Source organism: Cupressus sempervirens, chromosome 3 (assembly GCF_028749045.1).
Source record: "Cupressus sempervirens isolate cs-2001-9-10 chromosome 3, ASM2874904v1, whole genome shotgun sequence".
NCBI lineage: Eukaryota > Viridiplantae > Streptophyta > Pinopsida > Cupressales > Cupressaceae > Cupressus > Cupressus sempervirens.
In genome coordinates, this window is record NC_143120.1 from 581,723,957 (window position 1) to 581,736,953 (window position 12,997).

Sequence of the window (12,997 nt, forward strand, 5' to 3'; positions counted from 1 at the left end):
CTTTTTCATTTTTGTTTCTTGGATCATCAAAATGTTAGGTCTCCGGTCTCTAATCAAATTTCTAATAATTTCCTATTTATGGGCACCATTTAGGCCCCTAATATTCCATGAGATGATCTTCATTTATTATTCTTAGAAAATCCTTTAGAGTGCTTTAGCGCTCATTCGCCAAGCATCTTCTCGTCTCCTCCTCTCTAGACTCTCTCTCTAATTTTCTACCTACTTTGGTAGTAGAGCCCACATCTGGTTTGCAACTACTCCTGGTCACCATAGGAGAAGCCTTAGACAGATCTCTGATATGATTCTTCCTAGGTATCTCTTCCTTCTTTTAAAACTTCAAGGATCTAGAAGCCTTATTACCATTCTTTGGGGTGCTGAGAAGATCTACCTTTTGGTCCATATCTTTCAACATTTCCTCCTTTTTTCTTGTTTTGGTCGTTGCTTCTCTGGTGGAAACCAAGTTTTCCTCTGGGTCTTGAAAGACAATAATTTCCTTATTTTCTCTTTCCTTTACCTCCTCTGTGGAACCTAGTTCTGGCTCTTCCTCGCTGGGGAAATTATCCATTCTAGACTCCTAAAAACCTTTCTACAAGGCAACCTTACCTTCCTCTTCTCTAGGCATGAGGGTCCTTTCCTTAACCTGGTCATCCTCAATCTGTTGGGAGGCATTTAAAGGTAAAGAGGAACTTGGTCCTGACTTAACTGACTCCCCTTCTTTTCTTGACCTACCTTGAGGCTCTTGGTTGGTCATCTCAGGGGCATCTGTTGCTTTCTGGGTCTCCGAAGAAAGGCCCTTCTAGCCTTGTTTAGTGGTCTTCTTTTTTCAAACTTTCTTCACCCTCGTTTGAGAAGAAGGAGGATTCTTCTTCTTAGCAGTCTTAATTTTCAGGCACTGAAAAGCCTTGTGACCTATTTTAAGACAGTGAAAACACCCAAAAGGGACACTCTCATAGTCCAACTGCTGGATATGAGTGCCAAGTTTGGACTGAAAACATACCACTTTAGTCATATCATCCCCTTCCCTTACACTTACACAAATCCTCGCATAAGTCAGCCTACTCTTAGAAGCTGTAATAGGGTTGATGGAGAGAAGCTCTCCAAAAGAGCTAGCCACTCCCTTAAAGACATCCTCATTCCAAAACTCCAAAGGTAGCTCAAGGAGTCTGACCCATACTGGAGCTTGCTGAAGGAATGATTCATTTAAGTCCAGTTTAGATGACCATTTTTGAAGCACTAGGGTGGCCCTCCTAAAGCTCTAGGGGCTTTCACACAAAATGTCAGCCATGTCCTCTTGACAGGTGAACTCAAAAGAGAGAAAACCCTTAGTCATTGTGGTGACACTGACCTGACCTTTCAAGCTCCATTTTTTAAAAGTGTAGGCCCGAACCACATCAATATTTGGTGTCGGGCAAATAAACTTCCCGATGAGCATTGAGGCCATAGAGGCAATGCTGTGGTCAACAATCTCGTCTGGAATAGAAATTGTGCAAGAACCCTTTTCTAGTCTTGACACAACCTTAACCGGAGGGAAAGAGGACTTACCAGATGGCTTGACACCAAAGAGTGAGGCCCATTTCTTTGGGAGATTCCCTAGTATGTCCTCACATGGGTCCCCATCTCCTGACTCCACTTCGATGCCTACCTGGATCCCCTCTTGTGTGCCTTGTGAATGAGATCTGCCTCCCTATGACCTCCTGCCCATCTCTAGATTTGAATTTTGAACTTGCACTCCCATCTTGTTGCTTTGTTAAGACTATGCTAGGTTACTAAGAGGGGAGGGGTGAATCAGTAACCTCAAAAACTTTACCAAATTCAAATCTTAATGGAAATAATCCAATAACTATTAAATCATTAAATTAGATTTAACTGCATGAATGAGAAATTGAAAACATAAACATTCATGGCACATGAACACAATGATTTGGTGACCTAGAAACCTTCCAAATAGAAAGTAAAACTGCGGTGAGGATGATACCCAAAAAACTTCAATACTACAACATAAAGTTGGCCTCTTAAGGCTTACAATGATCAATTCTGATGATCTACCCTATTAGGAGCAATTAGGACTGCTAGGTCCACCTTGTTAGAGGATTTGCAAACATACAACAAAGTATGCACTCAGTAAAGAGATTTGACAAAAGACTGTTAAGTCTACCTTGTTAGAGGATTTGAACTGGTTCACCTATTAGAATGAAACAATAGATCTTTGATTTAAAATTGATTTTCTGAAAGATATTCTTAGAAGTACTGATCACCTTTATGTGATAGATATGACTTTGCTACTCCTTTGCTGATATGGCCTTACAATATACTTTGCTGCTAACTCACATTCACATATTCTTCTCACTTATTTTTTATACATGCATTAATCTATCTATCTATATGAATATGATACAATATATTACATATATATCAATCCAATTTACAAAATTACAAAGTTGGCCAATATACAAGTTAACACCAATATTACAAAATTGGCTCAAATAAAAACACTTGAGTTTTGAAGACTAACTTGGTGAAGTTCTGATACATGATGTCCACTGTCATTACTCGGCATTGTCATCCATTCAATAGAAGTAGAAGCTCATTCCATACTAATCATCTTAGAGTAGTCTCAAACTCGGTCTACATTGGTGACTCGGTAGATACTATGTAACTTGGTAGAAACTAAATTACACATTTACCATATCTACACTTAGTAAACACTAATCATCACATAGCTCGGTTAACACTATCTTTGCTTCACATGAACTACTAGCTTGGTAGAAACTACAAAGCTTGGTAACCACTAAATTTCTAGATTTCACTTGGTAACCACTAGGATGCTTGGTAGGAACTAGAAAGCTTGGTGGCTACTGAATTACATGGTAAACATTGTAGACTATTCAATGAGCTTGGTAACCATACAAAATCTTAATAAGTGTTGTCACTAATAGAAAATTTGACTTAATGTCAACAATCTCCCCCTTTGGCATTAGTGACAAAAATACTTATTAGCCAAAACTTATATACATCACAGGGTGATATTGGCTTGGTACTGTTTTTGAGATTTTTCAAAATTTGTCTTTGTAAGTGTATACAATATACTTTCCTTTCCTTTGCATGATTCTCCCACATACAATATACATACTATTTTTCCATATATACATACTGTCTCTCCCCCTTTTTGACAATAATGCCAAAGATTTATTCAAAACTTATTTACATAAAGACACCAATATAAGAAAGAAACTCAGAACATACCTTAAGTATGAGTGCTAAAGTCTTATCCCAATTCTCTTGCAAAAACTTGCACGTATGTAGAGCAACTTGGACTTTTGCAGAGAGTTCTATCATGTGATCTGTAATTGAGAAATTTTTGTCATGGATCAATGTTTTTGAGTAAACAATGTGCTTCTACATTGTGTCCATGATGGGAAGGATCATATTTTGAATATCTATCAGTGATGACTAGATCCTTGCTTCTTCTCTCAAAAACTTTGCCTACATATCTAAAAAGAATCTGATTTTCATATGATGTGCAAAGCTTGAACTGGGGTCACATTTGCTCTTTATTTCCTTTGTGAACTCAGTAATATTAAATAATTTTCCAAAAAGTGATGTTACATTTGTGTAAGAGTTTTCAAGATTGGTCAAAATTGAGGAAAGCTCCACTTGTTGGATGGAAATTTGTTGAGCAATGTACTCAAGCACTTTGTTATCAAATTTCTTCTCTGCTTTCTCAATCAATTTCTCTTGACCACTCGAGTCCTTATTAAACTTCTGGACTGCTTCTTCCAATTGAAACAAAATGTGTTGTGAAGTATCAACTTCAAAACCTATTACCTCAGTCAAAATATTCTTAGCACTTTCTATGATTTTATATTTTCCGTCTCTTTCCTCTCTTAATTTCTTCTATTTTGCTTTCTTTTGGAGAAGTTTAGTAGCTAATTGCATTTGATCTGCAATGGCATTATGAAAATCCCACTTTGGAATTTCAATCTCCTCATTTAGGTCAATATCTTCCTCTATCTCCTTTCCACTCAAAAGTCTTGTAATTGGTTGAGCCTTAGGTTCAACTTCCTTTGTACATAATGCCTTAGAATTCGGAATGGAAACAATAGTACAGATAGCGGGACTAGCAGTAAAAATTGATATAGCACTAATAGATGAAATCCTGATTGGTATACTTACAAAATCCAAAATTGATATACTTATATAGGTATCTAAAGCTATAGAAAACGAAATTGTATAATCCAAAATTGAAGAACTCAAAATTGTACTTACTGCTGAAGAACACAAAATTGTAGAACATGCTATACTCATTGCTGATGAATCTAACTCAGAACTGAAGAAGAGGGAGGTTGCAACTTGGTAGATGAAGTGGTAGACACTTCCATTAGTGATGTGCTAAGCTATGAGGGAGTGAAGAGTGATTGGACATTTGATTTATCTATTGTGGTCATAATCAAAATTGCTAAAGCTTTCTCTGAACTTGATGTGGTTGCTAATTTTCTTGGAGAATGAGGAAGTGAGGCAATGAATACTACTGTTATCTTCATAGGATCAATCTCCTCATCATCTTTTTTGACTTCCTTAGTAGCTTCTTCTTCTTCAACTTCTTCATTGTCAAACTGTATTGTGTCACAGTTTGTTCCTTCTTCCTCATCATCACTATCATCATCCTTGATTTCTACTAGAAAGTCACTTTGTTTATGCAAGTGATAAATATTCTTCCACATGCCTATAGCATTCTTGACTACATGCTCTATATCTTTTAACAAGATCAAACAAGTATTGAATCTAAGAGTCATCTTGTCTTCATTTTTCTTCATAAACTCTTTTACCTCAGTATTGGTAATGCTCAGTAACAACTGCCTCAGGGTTTTTTCATATATATCTTTTTTTGTCTACATAGTTGAGTCCCATCTTGGCTTCAATCTCTCTAGTAGTTCATTAGAACTCTTGGAGGCTATCTGATCAGGGGAATATTTCCATTTGCCCATCTTGGTTAGCACCAATTCTTCAATCTATTTCTTCTCAACCTCTATCCTATTTCATACTTCAGTGATTTGAAGTTGGTTATGCTTGCACCTTCTTCCAATATTTTCAATTTTTCCTAGAAGGTGAGAGGAGGCTTGCTAAACAAAACTTCACTACCTTTCTTCATTGATCTCTTGGAAAACACTGTAGTGGATGGCTTAGGTGGCTTAGTGATGATCACCTTGCCTTTCTTCTTTACTAGCTCTTCTTCCTTTTCTAATTCTTCTTCATCCTCTGCATCATCATCATCTTCTTCCTTACCCTCAGTCAGCATAAGAGGTGTGCTGGTTTTGAGTTTCTCTATTCTCCTCTTACCTTTGTTAACTGCCTATGGAAGCTTGATTTCAAGCTCTATTCTTACCTTAGCCTCATCATATGTTCCAAAGTGTGTTTCCTTTGGATCAATAGGTTCATTTATCAAGGCCTCAATTATGTCCTTTGCTTTATCAATGTTCACCTCATAAGGAAGAGGAATTTTGGTTTTACTACCTAAATGTAGACTTTGTCACTGTCTACCATGAAACAAACACCATCTTTGTAATCTTTAACCAATTCCCTAGGAATTCTAAATTTGTTATTCATTTTCTCCTTGAAGACATCAAAGTAGTTATCCATTATGTTGACAAAATTCTCACCCATTTCTACAATATATTCATTAATCTGATACAAAAATAGCACATCCTTTCTCCATATGACTGTACCTTTAGAAGGGAAACACTTTTGAATATAGAAAAATAGACATGTCAACAATAAACCAAATTTACAAGAATTTTTCTTGGATGTCTTTATACTTTCCATGTTTTTGTTAAATTGTTTTAACAACAAGTCTACAAGATCATATGAAAGATTGTTCTTCATGACTTCGAATGCCAAGTCTATTGCTTCACATGACACACTATTTAGATGACTAGAATTGTAGATCTTGTGTGCTATTAGATGTATGGAAAATTTTAGTTTTGTATTTGTTATAATACTAATATTCATACCTCTACCATCCCACTCAGCTAGGGTTTTCTTCTCTAACTCCACCCAACCTAGGATTTTAGTAGTTTTGGCTTTGGATATCATTGGAAGGCTAGTGATACAATGAATCATCTTCTTAGTGATCAAAACTAGTTGCTCAAGCCATAACCGATTGTTGTGAACTTAGCTTAGGATGTATCTAATCCATTTGATTTGGAAACTTTGGGGCAGGTGGGGAATGTGGGTTAAAACCTTATCTTCCAAGTGCTTATGTTCAAATTTAAGAATACCATTCACACACAATTCACCTAGGGCATCATCCATCTCTAGGTTCCAATTTCTTGAATTGCACACTTAAAATGAGTTCAAATATTGTTAATGAGTAGTACCTTAGGAGGGATTTGCAATTACACTTCATTTGGATCGAGGGTTTTCACAATTGCTGGTACAAGTTTGAAATCTGGAGGTTTCCATTCAACTCCTCAGAGAAATTTTTTTGACCCTTTATTTGCCTTGTTGCTATTGCTTGATGCTACCATGGCTACTCAGTAGGTTATGGAAAACCTCAAAAAAATTTAGTACAAATTTTGCTTGAAATCGCTTGATCACTCTGCAATTCACTTGATCACAATAGCACTTTAAATTTTTTGATGAAAAATGAATTCTATCTCCTACCTTTTTGATAACATTTTACCATTAATGCTTGGTATGAAAGTATCATTATACATGCTAGGCTATCATCCACTATCTATTCAGATCACTCGATGAATGCTTCATAATTTAGTAACCAAACATGTGAGTAGTTATTCTCGATACTGATTTGGATCTTTGCATCCTTTCAATTTTGGAATTGTTTAGATGCGATCATGATAACATAGTTCTAGTTCTTGCTTAAGAGCTTAGTTTAAAATGATGGAATCACCCACTTCTTGAGTGACATGACCATCATTGCTTGGACTAGCTTCCTCGGTGGATTTAGGAATCCATTTCTACCTCATTTACTTTTTGATGTTGTTTGCCTTAGCTTTCTTTTCATCTTTAATTCTACCTGTATTCATGCAATTCTTGGATAGATGACCAAGTTCTGTACAAGTGAAACATCTTATGGTGGTATCTCTCTTCCTTTTGTGATGTTTAACACAGTTCATGCCAATGTGTCCATACTCTCCACAGTAATGACATTTTCACTAAGTGTTGTAGTCCCAACCAAATATTACTTTCACAATTTGCTCTACCAGATTGAATGTCTTTGTTCTATAGTTTGATACCTTGTGACCTTGTTTCTTGCATTTGTGGCATTTGCCTTCAAATTTTGGTTTCTCTTTACATTCATTAGCCTTGTGACCATGCTGATTGTAATTGCAACATTTAACATTGAATTTTACTTTAGCATTACTCCAACATTTGTTTGATGTATGGCCTATCTTACCATAGTGATTGCAAGTAGGTCTTTGATTCATTTGAGCACCTTGTTTGGAGGATTCACCTTCTTCTTCTTTGTATCCAATTCCTTCTTTACCCTTTTGTCTATAGAGATTCTACTCATTTAGTTGATTCAATTGATTCATGTTTTCTTGGAATTTCATCATTCTTTCATTGATTTTCTTTTCAGTATTTAGGTCATTCTTCAATCTTTCACTAATTTTCTTTTCAGATCTTAGCTCACTTCTTAATCTTTCATTGATTTGTCTTTCTAAATTTAGATCATTCCTTAATCTTTCATTGATCTATCCTTGACTCATGATTTCTTCGTTTGCATTGGAGATTTGATCTACAAGATCTTCATGCTGAATGGATTGGTTTTGGATCTCATTATTTCTTCCATCCATTTCTTCTTTCATCGTGTTTCTTTGTTCCAAGATTTCACATAGCCTTATTGACTGAATTTCTTGTTCTCTTTTGAGCTTTCTTATTTATTCTTGCAATAAACCATTATTCTCTAAGAGTTTTTTGATTGCATCATTTGCTTCATCTAAACTACTTGAAGGGAAAAGGTCTTTAATCTTTTCTTCAATGTACTAGTTGTTAGAGTAAATAATTAATTACTAATTATTTATTCTATTTACTTAAGCTTACTTAGGTTAATGCATTTATTTAATATTTTGTATTTAATACATGTAGTGGTTAGTTGTTGACAACACGAGAGTTTGTTCCCTTTAGCATGTTCCACCTTTTGTGGAAATGTGTTGAGTTGTCATCCTTATCTTCTACCACCTTCTAGCTTGTTCTACAATCTTCCATGAGCTCTTTATAAGTGGGCTCCCTCTTTGTATTTTCATATCATACAACATCATTGTGCATATTGTAAATACATTTTCTTCTTGTGTTTGCACATATTGTCTCTCATGTCCATTTAGGGTTTTTCCCTTGCTCCATGCTCTTCCTCTTCTTGGATTCTCTTTGATAGGTTCTTGCATGTAGGTGATCTTGGGCATCTTCAGAGTTGGCTTTCCTTAACTCCAACATGGTATCAGAGCCTTCCTGTTGCTTCTTGGTTGAAGAATTTTGAAGCCGTGATTTGGAGTGACAAACCCTAGTTTGTTTATGCATTTTTTCTTCAAATTAGGAGATTAAAATTTTTTTGGAGCACTTTGGGCCCAAACAGATATCACCATTGGATCCAAAATGCCGTTTGTAGTCAAGATTCATATAAAACTTGTCAAATTTGGAGACAGAGCTCTGGGGGGCAAATTTTTTTTCATTTCAGGGCATTCCGTACGGTCGTACGGACGGATCAGCATTTAATTTTTTTTAAAAAAAAAATTACAGTGCACACTACTGCTGCGCCACCGTGGGGCCACCACTACGCCACCCATGTGTGGCCTGTAGTAGGCGGTGCCACTCATCTCCCCGATCGCACCACCGAAAGTCTGCCGCAGCTACGCTCAGCCTTCTCGCCACCTGGTCTCAACCTTCGTCAGTGGCAAATGGTAGTGGTCACTCCACTTCTGCCACCCTTCTCTGATAGTGCCACCATCCATGTGGATAATTAAATAGCAACCTGCGTTAGAGTTTTCTACCGATTCAACATTTTTTGGCCCATCTGCAGCCACTCGGTGCTTGACATGTGGCAGGTCTACCACGTGGCACATTGCCATGTGGCCCCTGCCACGTTCTTTGATTCGCCACGTGGCATCCACGTGGAACTACCATGTGGCTGCCATGTGGCACTCTTTTTGTTGCGATGGCCTAGAAACTGTCAATTTTAATGCACTAGTTTGCTGATGCCAGCATGGCATCAGCATGATGTCATCAAACCTTGCATGCACCTCTCTTGATTTTGTTTTGGACCTACTTGTGGTTTTTTGGCCATAACTTTTGCATACGGAGGTATTTTTCCAATTTGAAAGAAGCACCGAAAAGTTGGTTCAAAGATGGAGACATTAGTGTAGGTACTTTTAGGTTTTGGTTCTTTTTTATTGCCCATTTTTTCTGTTGAAATTCAAAGTCCTTTTTTGACTCCGGCATGCATATCTTTTGCATCTAATGCCTATTTTTTGAAAACTTTATATTTTTGTAAAGCTGGTTCTATCACCTTTTGAGAAATATAGTCCTTTTTCTCTTTTTTTTGCCCATGCTATTTCTATCATAATTTTGGCATTTTTGCTATATGGTGGATATATTGAGTGTTTTAGGCCTGAGGATCATTTTCCTAGCATGGTTTCTCTTGTTTTTAGTTGTACTTTGTTTTGTTGCAACTTGTTTTTAGTTTTGATCATTGTAACTATCATTTTGAAGCACTTTTATGTATCACACTGAGATAAAGTGCCACTTTTGCATTTCAAGGATCATGAACGTTGTTTTGAGTCAGTTGTACATGCACTATTTTCATAAAGCACCATGGGGGGGATAGTTGTTTTCTGTTTTAGGCCTTCTCCCTTTATCAAGTGAGTGTCCCTTCCATGACATTAGCCCCATGTAGAGTTAGTTTGACCATGTCTTTATAGGTGTTTGTACCTCTTTTCCTCTCTCATCGTTCTTGGTTCGTCTGCAGGAGACTTTGGCCCACTTTCTCAGTTGCTTGTCATCACACCCCATCTGCATTAAGGGGGGGTTATGCTGTTGTTCTAATGCATCCATGGTTCAATGGTTCGATAGTGTGAACTATGTATTTAGTGGTTGATCCTATATACAAGGTGATTGCAGTGGCTGGATACCTATGCATTTTAGTGAGATGGATCATCTACCATATAGACATGCTCGGTTCATGCCTTCTTCTTCCATGGAGGTTCTTCAGATCAGCAGTTTGGTAGATTTGTGGCTTCTTCATGCTTCAGTGATGCTTCTTCATGATCACTCCTTGTTCCTATTTTAGGGGACAGTTCCCTAGTTGGAGGCTTCTTCAGTTCTTCACTAGGTTCTTACCTCTTTTTGGGAGAGGGTTTTTCCCATGTGGTTTTCTCTCTTTCCCCATTTTTAGAGGTTGCATTTTGTTGCATTGTTCATTTCATCTTAGTTTTGTGAGCTTAAGGCATTTCCCTAAGTTGCACTTAAGGGGGGGTGTTAGAGTAAATAATTAATTACTAATTATTTATTCTATTTACTTAAGCTTACTTAGGTTAATGCATTTATTTAATATTTTGTATTTAATACATGTAGTGGTTAGTTGTTGACAACGTGAGAGTTTGTTCCCTTCTAGCATGTTCCACCTTTTGTGGATATGTGTTGAGTTGTCATCCTTATCTTCTACCACCTTCTAGCTTGTTCTACAAGCTTCCATGAGCTCTTTATAAGCGAGCTCCCTCTTTGTATTTTCATATCATATAACACCATTATGCATATTATAAATACATTTTTTCTTGTGTTTGCACATATTGTCTCTCATATCCGTTTAGGATTTTTCCCTTGCTCCATGCTCTTCCTCTTCTTGGCTTCTCTTTGACAGATTCTCGCATGCAGGTGATCTTGGGCATCTTCAGAGTTGGCTTTCCTTAAATCCAACACTAGTGATCATTCATTTGATTTGCAAGTTCCTTCCTTCTTTTCAAAGATTGGGAAAGTTGCTCCTTGGCATTCTTGAGTTGTACAATGGCCATTTCTAGATGTAGCTTTTCACTGTCAATTACCTTATCAAGTTTGAATATCTCCATTGTCCTTGATCTTTGCTCGAGCTGTTAAGCTTTATCTTGTGAACCAAAAATGTTCTAATACCAATTGTTGGACATATTCAAAACTATGCTAGGTTACTAAGAGGGGAGGGATGAATTAGTAACCTCAAAAACTTTACCAAATTTAGATCTTAATGGAAATAATCCAATAACCATTAAATCATTAAATTAGATTTAACTGTGTGCATGAGAAACTAAAAACATAAACATTCATGACACATGAACACAATGATTTGGTGACCCAGAAACCTTCCAAATAGAAAGTAAAAATAAGGTGGGGATGATACCCACAAAAATTCAATACTGTAGCATAAAGTTGGCCTGTTAAGGCTTACAATGATCACTTATGATGATCTACCCTATTAGGAGCTATTAGGACCGTTAGGTCCACCTTGTTGGAGGATTTGTAAATATACAATGAAGTATGCACTCGGTAAAGAGATTTGAAAAAAGACTGTTAAGTCTACCTTGTTAGAGGATTTGAACTGGTTCACATGTTAGAATGAAATAGTAGATCTTTGACTTACAATTGATTTGTTGAAAGAGATTCTTAGAAGTACTGATCACCTTTATGTGATAGATATGACTCTATTGCTCCTTTGTTGATATAGCCTTACAATATACTTTGCTGCTGATTCACAATTGCATATTCTTCTCACTTATTTTTCGTACATGCATTAATCTATCTGTCTATATGCATATTATATAATATATTACACACACACACACACACACACACACACACACACACACATCAATCCAATTTAAAAAACTACAAAGTTGGCCAATATACAAGTTAACACCAATATTACAAAATTGACTCAAATAAAGACACTTGAGTTCTAAAGACTAACTTGGTGAAGTTCTGATACATGATGTCCACTGTCATTACTTAGCATCGCCATGCATTCAATAGAAGTAGAAGCTCAGTCCATACTAATGATCTTAGAGTAGTCTTGAACTCAGTCTACACTAGCGACTTAGTAGATATTGTGTAACTTGGTAGAAACTAAATTACATGTTTACCATATCTGCACTTGGTAAACACTGATCATCACATGGCTTAGTTAACACTATCTTCATTTCACATGAACTACTGGCTCGGTAGAAATGACAAAGCTTGGTAACCACTGAACTGCTTGGGTTAAACTGTTAGACTTCACTTGGTAACTACTGGGATTCTTCGTAGGAACTGTAAAGATTGGTGGCTACTGAATTACATGGAAAACATTGTAGACTATTCAATGAGCTCGGTAACCATACAAAATATCAATAAGTGTTGTCACTAATAGAAAACTTGACTTAATGTCAACAACAAGTATGTGTGTGTGTGTTTGTAAAGATGAACCCAAAGCTATAAAATGCAACAAATTAGAAAATATTAACATAAATTATTGATAAAGAAAATATAAAAGTATCAGAGTTCCTTTACCAAAAAAAGCATCTTATTTATTCAAACTAGATGATGGTTGCATGCTCTGAGACATATGTTGAGGTTCTAGTGAAGTATGTTTCCCATGGGGCATGCCATCCAAGTTTTAAGTATGGATGCAATGTTGTAGATGAGAAGGATGGGATAAGTGAGATGTCTGTTGGGTCTGAAGGGATTGGTGTTGGGATCGATGTTGCTGATGGTTTTGAACTTGATGTGGTATACACTACAATGTTTGGGGTTGGTACTGCATCTAAAGTTTAGACTATTATAAACAATAAATAATTAAATAAAGATTATATCTTATGACAATCGTGCTTACATACCTAGTATAATGATCTAGATTATTAAGGAGTGAATCATGTATAACTATTATAGATGTAAATATTGCTAAAGTAATCAAAATAGGCATGAAAAAAATAAATAATGATATACAACTTTCCCAAGGAAGCATGTAAGAAATGTTCATGCA